The following is a 14,763-nucleotide window of genomic DNA, read 5'->3' as shown; positions in this document are numbered from 1 at the left end:
TTAAGAAGAAAGATGGTGGGTTACGGCCATGCATAGATTACCGTGGACTTGAGATCACTGTGAAAAACAAGTACCCATTACCGTTAATTCCAGAATTATTTGACCGGGTAAAGGGAGCTACTGTGTTTACAAAATTAGATCTTCGTGGGGCCTACAATTTAATCCACATCCGTGCAGGGGACGAATGGAAGACTGCCTTTAATACCCGGGATGGGCATTACGAATACCTTGTAATGCCTTTTGGTCTTTGTAATGTGCCTGCAGTTTTCCAAAACTATGTGAATGAACTTTTTTGTGATCTTCTCTACAAGTGTTTAGTAGTGTACTTGGATGATATCTTAATATTCTCCAAGGATCTGAAGTCCCACCGTCACCAAGTTAAAGAGGTACTGACACGTCTGAGGAAAAATCGACTATATTGTAAGTTGGAGAAGTGTACTTTTGAAGTATCTTCTATACCGTTCCTTGGTTACATAATTTCCGGATCAGAGCTATGTATGGATCCTGTAAAGGTACAAGCTATCCGAGACTGGTCCACTCCTACGACTCTCAAGGGGATTCAGCGATTCCTTGGCTTTGCTAATTTTTATAGGAGATTCATTAAGAATTACTCTACGTTGGCCACTCCCATCACAGCCCTGACTCGAAAGGGAGCAAATCCTATGAACTGGTCTTTTGAAGCAATCAAAGCCTTCTCTGATTTAAAACAAGCCTTTGTGTCAGCCCCCATTCTTCGACAGCCAGATTTGAACCGTCCCTTTCTACTGGAGGTGGACGCATCTACGGAAGCAGTGGGAGCTGTGTTGTCACAAGTCTTTGAAGATAAAAAAAGTCCATCCCTGCGGATATTTCTCCCGTAAGTTCCTACCGGCCGAACGTAATTATGCAATTGGGGAGCAGGAATTACTTGCCATCAAGTTGGCATTTGAGGAGTGGAGATACCTTCTAGAGGGAGCACAACACCCCATTACAGTATATACTGATCATAAGAATCTTCTATATCTGCAGTCGGCTCAGTGTTTGAATCCACGACAAGCTCGATGGGCTCTTTTCTTCACACGATTTAATTTTAAGCTCACCTATCGTCCAGGGTCTCAGAACAAAAAGGCAGATGCCCTTTCTCGGTCCTTCAATTCTTCTGAATTAAATGATGTTACCACGAATCAAGCCATTGTGAGTCCTATGTCCTTTTTAATGACTCGAACTTCTCCGGTCCCGGTTCCTCCACCTGGCAAAACCTTTGTCGCCACAAATCTTCGAAAACGACTGCTTACTTGGGCTCACTCTTCATCCTTCATGGGTCATCCTGGGGTTCTAAAGACTCTCAAATTTATTCAACAGTCTTACTGGTGGCCACGTCTTAAAGCCGATGTTCAAGAGTTTATAGCAGCATGTCCTAAATGTGCCCAACATAAGAGTCCAAGGGGTTCTCCGCCAGGTTTGTTACATCCATTATCTATACCCAAACAACCGTGGACTCATATCTCAATGGATTACGTGTCCGATTTACCTCCATCAAAAGGGCGGAATACCATTTGGGTGATAGTGGATCGATTTTCGAAAATGGCGCATTTCATTCCATTAATTGGATTACTATCAGCCCCTTCACTAGCCAGATTGTTCATTTCTGACATCTTCAAGTTGCATGGCCTTCCTCGAGAGATCATCTCTGATCGGGGAACACAGTTTGTAGCCAAGTTTTGGAGGTCGCTTTGTTCATCTTTAAACATTAAGTTGAATTTTTCTTCGGCATATCATCCTCAGACAGATGGACAAACTGAGAGAGTAAATCAAGATCTTGAAACCTTTCTCCGGCTATACATATCGTCCTCACAGGATGATTGGGTTGACTACCTTCCATTGGCAGAATTCGCTCATAAAAATCTCTTTCATTCGTCTTCAGAATCTACGCTGTTTTATACTAACTTTGGTTTTCATCCTCGTGTGCCAGAGTTCCATCCGTTGCCAGCCCTAGAGGTTCCAGCAGCAGATCAAGAGCTTCAACGTTTGTCTAAAATCTGGAGTTGTGTGCGCAAGTCGTTGATCAAATCTACTGCTCGTTATAAATCTTTCGCAGATAGAAAACGTAAGGCTGTACCAAACTACAAGGCAGGAGACCAAGTTTGGATTTCTACTCGCAATCTTAAGTTCAAAGTTCCTTCTAAGAAGTTTGCTCCCAAGTTTATTGGCCCATTTCCCATTGTAAAGGTACTCAATCCTGTGTCGTACAAAGTCAAGTTGCCACGTCTTTGAAAATTCCTAATGCCTTTCATACATCGTTGTTGAAACCTTTGATTATCAATAAGTTTCGTACTACCCTGTCCAAACCTCCTAAAGTTCACTCTTTGCAGGATGAGGAATTTGAGGTTAAGGAGATTGTGGACTTACGTCGCCGATATGGACGTCTGCAGTTTTTGGTCGATTGGAAGGGTTATGGTCCGGAGGAGAGGTCCTGGGTTTTTGCCGAAGATGTTCATGCTCCAAGACTGGTACAGAAATTCTATTCCAAGAATCCTGATAAAGCTCAAAGGTGTCCGGAGTCCACCTTTAAAGGGGGGGGGGTACTGTCACGAACCGATCTCTCACCTCTGCGGGTTCTGGGGTCCATCCGTTGCCGGTGCGGTTGCTCGCGGTGCTGTGCGGCCGTGTGGGGACGCGGTGTGGTCAGTGGCACAGGTGATGCAGGATCTGGGAGCTGGGAGTGCGGGGACCAAATGGCCAAAGGCACCGCTGTGTGTCTGCAGTATAGGAGGCGGCCATGTTGGAGACCAAATGAGCACTTGTGAAACACCTGTAGGTAAGTGTTAGCCAATCCCGTGCTTGTGCTGCCTTTAAGTAGACTGGGATTATGTTACTCTGAGCCAGTGCTTTGTTGTATCTACTCTATGCCCTAGCTCTGTGCTCTCTCTCCGTGCATTCCCGTGTGATTCCCGTGGTCCAGATATCGCCTCCACTCCCAGAGGTCTGCCTGCATCCTTCACTGCTAAAGATCCACCAGCTTCCTGCTGTGCTGTCAGTCAATCACTCTCCCAGTGGCAAACAAGTGGATTTCCAGAGTCTTGTGAGAGGTTACCCTGTCTGCCTGCTTCAATCACACAGCCTTTGGAGGATTCTACTAAAATCAGCTGTTCGTTTGTTCTGCTCTAAACTTAACCCATTCATCACCATTGTCGTCTGCTGCAGTTTCACAGTGCTGTGTTTTCTTCAGAACTCGCAAGTAACCCATTTCAGTATTGTATTTTCTTTTGTTGCTGCAATCAAGGACAATTCTTCACAGCCTCTCAGTTTAATCTCTAAGCTTCAGTACAAGTCTCTACAGTTACTCATTTATGTCTGCATTATCCAGTTAAACACTCTTTACAGTCTGGCATCAAATATTGTTTCTTTTGGACAATTCATCATTCATTCACAAGCCTGTTTAAAACTCAGTTTTATGAACATTTCCTCAATGTATCTTTAAGACTGTTCCTGCTTATCATTCTACCACTCTATGCAATACGTCAGTTTATATATGGTGATTAATAATTTGTCATTTAACTCCTTACTGGAATTGTTGCCTTTAATAAATATATGAAACGGAACTTTCTTCGTCCGCCCTGCTTTCATCATACCCCAGCACCTACACCTTTGGTTGGTCCAGGGTTAATGGATTCACAAAAACACTCGGCCCTGACAGTGGTGTCTGATATCCAGCTGTAGGGTATTTTAAGGGTAACATTCCGGTGTTGGTTTGAGGAAGATTGCATGTTCCTGTGGATAGTTATGTGCAGAAGCAGAATATAGATATAAACTGTATTTACTGTTTATTATGTATGCGGCGGGAATACAGAGGAGACCACCCACAAGAACAGTTGAGAAAGACATCGCCCACCTTTTCAAATCAACCTATGACCTCTCCTGTACTGTAAAGATGCATCCCTGTGTCCAATGGACAAAGGGATTACAGTATCATTTGTATTGCTTTTGGAAGTATTGTATAAAAAGCCTGTTGCTGCCTGGCCGGACACACAAGACTCTCAACGCTATCTACCTGATAGCGTAGAACCGGACCGGGAAGCGCATGCGAATATTGTCACGTATGTACATTGACTGTGGCCATTTACTCTGTTGTATTGTAGTGCATAATTTGTATTGTTAACCCCCTTTCAGAAATATTACTCTGTGGTGTCGGAACCCAGTGATTAACTACAAATCGGTGTTGTGTCCTCTTTTCCCTGCTAGGGTTTAAAGTGTATTACATTGCCTAACTGTATAAGGTTTAAAAGTGTATTAATTGAGTGTGTACGCACTGCGTGTACTTTGTACCCCCAGCGCGGCGTTTGTACGCAGAGTCCGTACATAGTACGGGACTCATTACGCAAATAGCGTAAAAGGTACGTAGAGTTCATATTAAGTTTAGCGGCCACAGCGGCTCCATGGTAAAAGTGTGTTTAAAGGTATAGCTTTATGTTTTAAGATAATATCGACATTATCACACCTTATCACTATTGTTAGATTATTTACAAATATTGGACCCCTGGCAATTCTTATATCCTGACTCTAGAGAATATTCCTTCTTCTCTCATCCACATAAGTTGTTTTCCCGATTATACTATTGGTTGATATCAGACTTGTTAATTCATAGAGTTGAAGATTCAACTATAGCTAACATTCTTCTATCTGACCACGCCCCTATTACCCTGACGCTTACCCTGACAGCACCCCGCACATACTCCCGTAATTGGCGCTTTCTAGATTACCTAACCTCCTCTGAAGATTTTAAACTTTACTTGACACACTCTTTCTCTAACTATGCCCATGACAATAGTGTACATTCTGATGATATAAATCTTTTTTGGCAGACTTCGAAACCGGTTCTCAGGGGTCACATAATACCATATGTCGCCACTAAAAAAAACGATTTCAGGAAAGATTGACTCATGCGACCTGTAAAGTTGCTTCATCATACTCTGAATTATTAACTGACCCTTCTGAATCTAATAGATTGTTATATAAAGATGGATGCTAAGCCGGTCCATGATACCCTTTGTGCTGAGCAGGTTAAGTTGTTCCTGTCGTTTCAGTCTAACAATTTTTGTTGGGGTAATCGCCCCGGAAAATTAGTGAACGCCTCCACTGCTTCTAAATACATTTCATCTGTTCGAACCACTCAGGGAATGCTAACACTAGCCCAAGATAAAATTAATGACACTTTTCTTGAATTTTTTGAAAATTTATACACTGCAACCCCTGACCCACCCACTAAGGGCATAGACTTTTTACTTCAGGCGGACCTTCCTAGTCTCAATGATGATGATAGTTAAACTCTCACTGCTCCCATTACTGATGCGGAGTTGGAGTCTGTTATAAATCCCTCCCCAATGGGAAATCCCTGGGACCAGATGGCCTATCTGCCACATATTATAAACTTCTATCCCCACACCTACAAGAATATCTGTGCAAACTTTATAACTCTATTCTTGCAGGTCGCAAAGCCCCACCTGATTTCAATACAGCTAGGGTTATAGTCCTACCCAAACCTATTAAAGACCCCACTTTGGATTCCTCTTATAGACCATTCTCTCTCTTGACCAAGATTTCAAGATTTTCACAAAGATTATTGCTTCCCGCCTTCAGTTGGTTTTGCCCAAATTGTTATACCCTGCCCAGACAGGTTTCTTATGCAAGAGACATTCAGTCCATAACGTCCGCTCTTTATTGGCGGCCATGATTAAAACTCACAGTTCACTGGAGACAGGAAACATAGTTTTAAGTCGTGACCCCGATAAGGCCTTTGATACGGTCTCCTGGGCTCATATTGGTAGGATCCTTCAACACCAGAAATTTGGCCCTGACTTCTTACTTGTATTTCGCACTCTTTATCAGCACCCACTGGCTTTTTTGACAATTAACGCCCATAACTCCCGTTACTTTGCACTACATCGAGGTACTAGACAGGGTTGCCCTTATCTCCACTTTTATTTAATCTGGCGTTAGACCCTCTCTTTCGACATTTTCTAAAGGAACATAGATGGCATGGCATTAAATTGGCCCATTTAGAACTTACATTTTCAGCGTTCGCTGATGATATTCTGCTCTATTTTAGTAACCCTCATGTGGTGTTACCACACTTACTCTCCATTTTGGATTCTTTTGAATCAGTATCTGCTTTCAAAATTAATTATTCAAAAACAGAAGCCTTGGCCTTCTTTTCCTCTGCTAAAACAGGGTGGGGTACCTCCTTTCCATTTCACTGAGCAACTGACGACTGTGTTACCTATTTAGGTATCAAAATTCCTAGTCACCCTTCCAAATTATACTCCCTCAATTTTTCCCCATTACTTGCTAGAACTTAAGGGGGGTACACACGGAGAGATCCGTGCTTAAAATCTAAGCAATCTTGCTAGATTGCTTAGATTTTAAGCACGGATCTGCCGTGTGTATGCCCCCCAGCGATAGCGATGCGCGGCCCCGCGCATCGCTATCGCCGGTGCTAGATTGAGCCTGCATGCAGGCTCAATCTAGCGGGTCGCTCACTTCACCGTTGTGTGAAGTGAGCGGCCCCCCGTCGGCTTTCCCCCTCGCTCAGCACATCGCGCTGAGCTGAGCGGGGTGAGAGATGTGTGCTGAGCGGTCTGTGTTAAGATCGCTCAGCACACATCTCTCCCGTGAGTACCCCCCTTTACATGGACTTCTCTCAATGGGCTCATCTTCCTTTGATGTACACATGTCGTTGTCACTTGTTTAAAATGATCAGCTTCCCACGTTTCCTATATGTATTGCAAATGCTTCCGTTGATCCCACCCAAGAGTACATTTGCCAAAATGGACAAGGCATTGACCTAATTTATTTGGGCGGGTAAATGTCCATGATTTTCATTATTCAAATTATTGCGCCAACCAAGATCCCTTTGTGGCCTTAATCTATCGTGTTTGCGTACTTACACAATGGCAGCTAACTACAGAGTGGCTTTGGACTGGATCAACGGACGTAATGTATATGCTAACTTACAATTAGAACAAACCTTTGTACCTACTTGGAACCTGGTAACCTTATTACATACCTCACACCACACTCCATGCCTGACTTTATAAAAGATAACATCCTATTGTCATCTACGTGTATAGATTGGAGGACGATGCATTCTAAACTTAAATCTTATTATTATTATTATCCTTTATTTATATGGCGCCACAAGGGTTCCGCAGCGCCCAATTACAGAGTACATAAACAAATAAAATAAACAGGAAAACAGCAACTTACAGTTGATGACAGTATAGGACAAGTACGGGGTAAATAAACATAGTTACAGCAGCAGATGACACTGGAATAAGTATCAGGTGGCAGAAGACTGCTGGATTTGGTGCAGTTGAAGATTATTAAAGTAAGAAAAAAGAAAAGCACATGAGGGAAGAGAGCCCTGCTCATGAGAGCTTACATTCTAAAGGGGAGGGGCAGACAGACAGGGGTGACACAGACGGGGTACATAGAGAGCGTGAAACAGAGGGTTAGGGTGAGATTTGGCTGGGTTTGGTGAAGAAGTGGGTCTTGAGAGTTTGTTTGAAGTTTTGTAGAGAGGTGGAGAGTCTGAGGGGGAGAGGTAGGGAATTCCAGAGAAGTGGTGCAGCATGTGAAAAATCTTGGAGGTAGGAGTGGGAGGAAGTTATCCGTAGGCAGGAGAGTCGGCGTGCATTAGCAGAGCAAAGAAGATGGGTGGGAGTGTAAAGGGAGATAAGGTCAGAGATGTAGATGGGAGAGGAGTGGGTGAGGGCTTTGTAAGCGAGTGTGAGAAGCTTGAAATGGATTCTGAAAGGGGAGGGGAGCCAGTGAATGTCTAGTAAGAGAGGAGAGGTGGACATAGTGCGTTTGGTGAGGAAAATGAGCCGGGCAGCAGCATTGAGGATAGAATGGAGTGGAGAGAGGTATTTGTCAGGAATGCCAGTCAGGAGGAGATTACAGTAGTCCAGTCTGGAGATGACTAGTGAGTGGATAAGGGTCTTAGTAGCATCCTGGGTCAGAAAGGGTCTGATCCTGGAAATATTTTTTAGATGAAAACGGCAGGTTTGTGAGAGGTGCTGAATGTGTGGTTTGAAGGAGAGGGAGGAGTCAAGGATTACTCCAAGACAGCGCACTTGGGGGCTAGAGGAGATAGTAGTGCCATCAATAGATAATGAGATTGTAGGAGGTGAGGTTATGCGGGAGGAGGAAAGATGATCAGCTCGGTCTTAGACATGTTAAGTTTAAGAAAGCGTTGGGACATCTAGGAAGAGGTAGCAGAGAGACAGTTGGAGATATGAGTGAGGAGAGCAGGGGAGAGGTCTGGAGAGGAAAGATAGATTTGGGTGTCATCAGCATAGAGATGATATTGGAACCAAAAGAACTAATGAGCTTACCTAGTGAGGACGTCTAGAGATAGAAGAGAAGAGGACCAAGGGCAGAACCTTGGGGTACACCCACAGTTAGTGGAAGTGAGGGGGAGGTGGAGTCATGAGAGGAGACAGAGAATAAACGGTCAGAGAGGTAGGAAGACAGCCAAGAGAGGGCAGTGTCACGCAGACCAATGGAGTGAAGGATTTGCAGTAGGAGAGGATGGTCCACAGTGTCAAAAGCAGCAGAGAGATCAAGTAGAATAAGTAGAGAGTAGTGTCCCTTAGATTTAGCAGTATGGAGGTCATTGCATACTTTTGTAAGGGCAGTTTCAGTGGAGTGGAGAGGACGGAAGCCAGACTGGAATGGGTCAAGTAGTGAGTGTGAGGAAAGAAAGGAAGTAAGGCGGTTGTAGACAATACGCTCAAGGAGTTTGGAGGCAAAAGGGAGGCGAGAGATGGGTCGGTAGTTGGAGAGAGTGTTTGGATCAAGGGTATATCTTTATTTTTACCTCTTTGGGGTAATCCCAACTTTGAACCGCATAACACCACAAATTTTTCATTCATGGTATAAAGGGTGCCTTAAGTATGTTTATAATTTTTTACTCAAAGAGGATTTAGTCTTGCTCACGCACTCCAAGATTATGGAACGTTTTCCATCTTCATTGATCCCCTTATTCCCTTTCTTACAAGCCAGTAGTTATGTACAGAGGGTTTTGTCCACTTTAACCATGACTGATATGACTAATACTCTAGATGGAACATTACGCCGCGACCCGGGTGGACATTTCTCAACTGCTTTTATACACACCCACTCACGACCCTTACTTAATCTGGACTCTGGTAATGTGGGTTTATTGCGATGGAATCTAGAATTTCTAGACCTCACACTAAAGACCATTCTGGATGCTAATATATATTTAGACAAGACACTAGGATCCACCACATATATGGAGATGCATCAGAAAATACTACATAGGGCCTATGTTACGCCTAAATGTAGATTTGCATTTGGGCTGCCCCTACGTCTCATTGTTTTAAATGTAACTCGTAACTATTATTAATATGGATCCGTACCAGTTGAGAAGATTATTGATGCAAAGATAAGTTTAGTAAAATTGTACAATAACCATCATATGAACGGTTATTTGATAAATTCTAAACAGTATTTGATTGACCCTTTTCGGGAACACTCCTTTGTAATATGGATATAATGAAAATGAAAGTAAATATGTATGTGTTGATAAAAATTAACCTTTATTAGCTCTTAAGTAAAAAACTATTCATTGGGATCAATGAACATCTACAATACCAATATTAAAAACTTGATTGCCTTTTTAACAAATAAGGTTCAAGATGTAATAACAGGTGAAAATATCAAAGAGAAAGATATACTTGGTTCCTATATATAAATATCAAGGTATCCAAATAATCACTGGATGTGCTTAGGATATAGCTTGGAAATTCTGACACTTCTATAGGTAGAGCGCTTTAAAATTCTAGCACTTCTATAGATAGAGCCTCAGGTTGGGCAATAAGATCAGTAGAGAAGAAATGATAGTCTCCTTGGAAAATGGCCCACTGCACCTGGTATTCTCAGGCGGTTTCCCTTCCAAGTACTAACCAGGCCTTACCTGCTTAGCTTCCGAGATCGGACAGGATTGGGCGTATTCAGGATAGTATGGTCGTGGGCCGTTTGTATCAGGAAAGAAAGAGGTGGATAGGTCACTTCTGTTTTCCGTACTCAACAACAGATCAGGTTTTATAGGGACCATGATCGTGTTTTTCCAGGTGAGAGAGTGTAAGAGTGAGCACTTATGCTGTCTGTTGTGACAATTTGTTGTTCACTGGTTTGAGCTTAATGCCCAACCAGAGTAACTGTCAACCAGATGAGAGAGTGTGAATTGCAAAGTGGTAGAAAGAATCTGCTATTCATAAATGCAAAAAATCTATGGATTACAGTATTACAGTACAGTATTATAGATAGGCACCAAGGTTGTAACTAGAACTTTGTGGGCCCCCGTAACAGAATCTTGAAAGGGTGGCAGGGAAGGGATAGGGAGACGCGGGGCTGCAGGGAGGGGATAGAGAGATGCGGGGCTGCAGGGAGGGGATAGGGAGATGCGGGGCTGCAGGGAGGGGATAGGGAGACGCGTGTTGTAGGGAGGGGATAGGGAGATGCGGGGCTGCAGGGAGGGGATAGGGAGACGCGGGGCGGCAGGGAGGGGATAGGGAGATGCAGGATGATAGTAAGACGCGGGGCTGCAGGGAGGGGATAGGGAGACGCGGGGCGGCAGGAAGGGGATAGGGAGATGCAGGATGATAGTAAGACGCGGGGCTGCAGGGAGGGGATAGGGAGACGCGGGGCGGCAGGGAGGTGATAAGGAGAAGCAGACACACTGGGGGAAATTGAAATGTTTGAAAAGTCGGTTGGGTGTCTGTTTTTTCCTGTCTATTAGATAGGAAAAAACAGACAGCCAACTCACTTTTCAAACATTTGAATTCCCCCTAGTGGGTGATATTCTTGTACAACTTATTGTGGGGTGGTATTTAGGTTGCCGGCTGTTGGGATCCCGGCGCACAGTATACTGGCACGGGAATCCCGAAACCCGGCATATCAACACCTTTTCTCCCTCTTGGGGGTCCACGACACACCTGGAGGGAGAATAGATAGCGTGGCCACAGCGCGGCGAGCACGCAAGGGGCTCATTTGCGCTCGCCCAGCTCTCGGTATGCCGGTGGACAGGATTCCTTATTATGCTGTGCCTGCAGCATTTTTCCTGGGTCATGTGTGCCTGACAAAAGTCCCCTCCCTGCCAGTAAAGAAGCTGAGGAAGGAGAAAAGGGGGGAGTGTAGTGGGTGGACTCCGAGGGCAGAGACATAGTGAGCAACATAGTAGAGACACTGATACTGTACTGATTCTCTAAGGCAGTGTGCTGAGCTTGATCCTAGTCCTGTGGGAACTATTAAAATAGGTGAGCTCTAGTGGACGTGACCAGCGGCAGAAGTGGTGACAACTCATGCACATCACTGGGGGGTGTTACTGTGTGTGCCCGCAGGAGCAGAGTTCTAACCTGCACAGCGGTGCATTCTCGCCTTTCGAATGCAGTAGACCTCACCATCAGCAGTGTCAGCCCTCTGCCCATTCTATCCTCATCTTGGGGTTTCCGGCAGCAGTAATGATGCTAATGTTAGGGGGAGGGATCATTGATGGTAGCCAGAGGGGAGAACTTGAAGTGCTGTCTAGGGCACAGGCGGGGATAAAAGGGCTGCAATCCTTACTAATGACGCCTCTGAATCTGACTCTCCTCCGTATAATGCCGACAGCCCTGCCCCTGCTCCATGTCTCTAACAGAAAAAGATGGAGCTGGGGGTATGAGAGAGCAGGTCAGGAGACGGGCACCACACAGGGTGAGTCATTCACTTGTAAACAAGCGCAAGGCATGTTAGCGCTGACGCCTAGGATGCCTGTTAGGCTGTCTGTGTGGCGCCCGTCTCCTGACTTGCTCTCTCATACCCGCAGCTCTATTTCTGTTAGAGACATGGAGCAAGGAAACCAATACACTGCCGTTGGTGAGGTGAGTGACGGCTGTGGCACGCTAGACACTGGCCGCGGCCGCCCCTGGACTTACCTAGAAAAACATTATGTTTTTAGTAAAACAGATCTAAGTGGAGCATGCCACCCTCCAGTGGCCAGTGTCTGTAGGCAGCTGCCTAATGGTGGCGCCGGCCCTGGGTGCTAACTCCGGTGCTTTTATATGCATCAAAACTAATGAGCACCCGAATTGTTCCACCTATTGGTATAGACATCCAGCGGGGAGCTCGCAAAACAATTGACTTGCCACCATAGTGTCCACCTAAAGTTGTTGTGCCAAATGCTCTATCAAATTAACATGCCACTTATATTATGTGTTTGCAGATCCTTCTAGGCTACTGCATAATCTGTAATTGTCAGAATCCCTACTTGCTCTGATGTCATAAAGAGCTGTAACCACATGTTACATAAAGGTGTAAACTTAGGGGAAATTAGGCATAATGCACTCAAATACAAAATAGTACTTCTGCGATTACTAAATTGGACAGGTCCCATAATGGCTCTGTCAGTCCTGTGCCAGTGAACCTCCCTTCTGCTTGGCTAAATAAATGCCAACAAACCCTAGAGACAACAGGATGCAACAGGGCTGCCATCAGAAACTGTGGGGCCCGGGACTGACAGAATAGACAGGGCCCCTCCCTTCCAAAAAAATATTCTGCCACACTGCTCCACCTCTATGTGATGTCATGCATTCTGATGTTACACATAGGTGGAGTGTTGCGGACCTTCAGGAACAGTTTACAGAGATCTGATGCACAGATTAGGTTTGTTTTAAGAAGTCCTCCCTGCACATCAGACTGCTGTTGATTCACAGACTGGTGCAGCTCTACAGGTATTGGTGGCAGTAGCCAGGGGTGGGCCCCTTTTTCCGTAAGGGCCCGGGACACCAGTCCCCACAGTCCCCCCTGATGGCTGTCCTGGGATGCAATGTAATCTGGGGAAGAATGTTAGTAACAAAGATTCACCAAGAACGTCATTCATGAAGCAGTGAAAAGTGTGGAGTAGTGAGTCAGTGGAGAAGTTGCCCATGGCAACCAATCAGCATTGAAATAACATTTATAATTTGCATACTATACAATTGTACGGAGCAGCTAATTGGTTGCCATGGGCAACTTCTCCACAGGTTCACTTCTCCACTCTTTTCACTGCTTCATGAATGGACCCCAATGTCTTGTATGTAATCAAGCCATATACCTGTAGAGGAGAGCACTCTGCTGTTTCCTCATTACTGTCGTGTCCCCGGGTCTAACATCACAGCGACCTCCAACCCAATACATTATTGCGCAGTGCGACTTTTCTGCTCCTCTTCCTTCTATGCCCTCTGTGAGACATCGATATGGGTGGGACTGCAAAGTGGGCAATCATACTGCAAACAAAAAGCACAAGGGGAGGCAACTATCAGATCTGACTCGTTGAGGGGGGTGGCTTGAAGCAGTGCCAGGTCACATATCCAGGACGTTTCCCAGCACCCAACATGGAGCAACCAACGTGAAGGAGAAGCTGATGTTCAAGACGGCTAAAATGCAGGTGAAAGTGCTGGTGAGTAGCTGATGGGACTGGGCAAAGGGGGCACAGGGCTGGCCCATTTCTTTCAGGTCAGGCTGTAATAAGGTATCCAACCAATGGACTTGAGCTGAAGTGGCAAAGCCCACTGAAGGAAGAAGGCGTGGAAGTAATTTGTGGTTTCTTCCTATGGACTCCCCGGACAGGAAGAGACATTGGGCTAGATGCATCATCGCTTGGAAAGTGATAAAATGGAAAGTGAAAAAGTGCCAGCCAATCAGCTCCTAACTGCCATTTTTCAAACATAGCCTGTGATATGGCAGTTAGGAGCTGATTGGCTGGTACTTTTTCACTCTTGATTTTATCACTTTCGAAGCGATGATGCATCTAGCCCCCTATCTGTGACAACTGGACACTATATAACTGTTACAAAGACTGGAACCTCAGTAACTGTGATTGGCAGACATTAACTGTGAAGACTGTGAGCTAGATAACTGTGGCAAGACGATAATGATTGTGGAGACTGGGGACTTGTCAACAGTGGCTTGTAAACAATAACTGTGGAAACTGAGAACTTGGTAACGGCTTGTAGATATCAACTGAGAAGACTGGATACTTGGAAATTGTGAATGGAAGACACAGACTGAGAGAACTGAATACTTGGAAATTGTGAATGAAAGACTCAGACTGTGAGAATTGGATTCTTGGGAAATGTAGCTGAAAGGCTTGGACTGTAAACTCTGGATACTTGGCAAACGTAACTGAAAGACTTGGACTGTGTACTCTGTATACTTGATAAACGTAACTGAAAGACTTGGATTGTGAACTCTGGATACTTGGACAACATGACTGAAAGACTTTGACTGTGAACTCTGCATATTTTGAAAACGTGACTGGAAGAGTTGGATCGTGGAAACTGAATACTGTGCAACTGAGCAGAGAACCGAAGGAATCACCAGCAGCTCCGGATATCCCACAGCTTCCACCTGGCAAGCTGGCAGCCGCAGGAGGCAATGCCGGTACCAAACTCAGAACCAGAGCACAGAGGATAGTGGAGTCAGAGGCGGAACTACCGCCAGTGCAACCAGTGCGTTGCACTGGGGCCCGCCACTGTCCAGGGGCCCAAAGCATGTAATGAGTCAAACTGACTCATTACATGCCGCTGTGTGCTGCGGGCAACCGGTGCCCGCAGCTCACAGCCACCCGGATAGGAGAGGAGCGCAGTGGACACGAGGGGAAGGAGGAGGAGGGAGGTGGAGGAGGGAGCCGCAGCAGCACTGTGTTATTGGTTGAGGTGCTGCTGCTGCTGTCCCTCTGCT

At 45.2% G+C, this 14,763-nt stretch overlaps 1 pseudogene; it reads right to left on the bottom strand.

Moving 5' to 3' along the window:
- Positions 1–9,920: 9,920 nt before the first annotated feature.
- Positions 9,921–10,038, bottom strand: LOC135054116 (5S ribosomal RNA; annotated as a pseudogene).
- Positions 10,039–14,763: the final 4,725 nt, after the last annotated feature.

This window comes from Pseudophryne corroboree, chromosome 2, assembly GCF_028390025.1.
Source record: "Pseudophryne corroboree isolate aPseCor3 chromosome 2, aPseCor3.hap2, whole genome shotgun sequence".
Classification (NCBI taxonomy): domain Eukaryota; kingdom Metazoa; phylum Chordata; class Amphibia; order Anura; family Myobatrachidae; genus Pseudophryne; species Pseudophryne corroboree.
The sequence above is the reverse complement of the archived record's forward strand: the minus strand, read 5'-3'. Positions and strand labels throughout refer to the sequence as shown.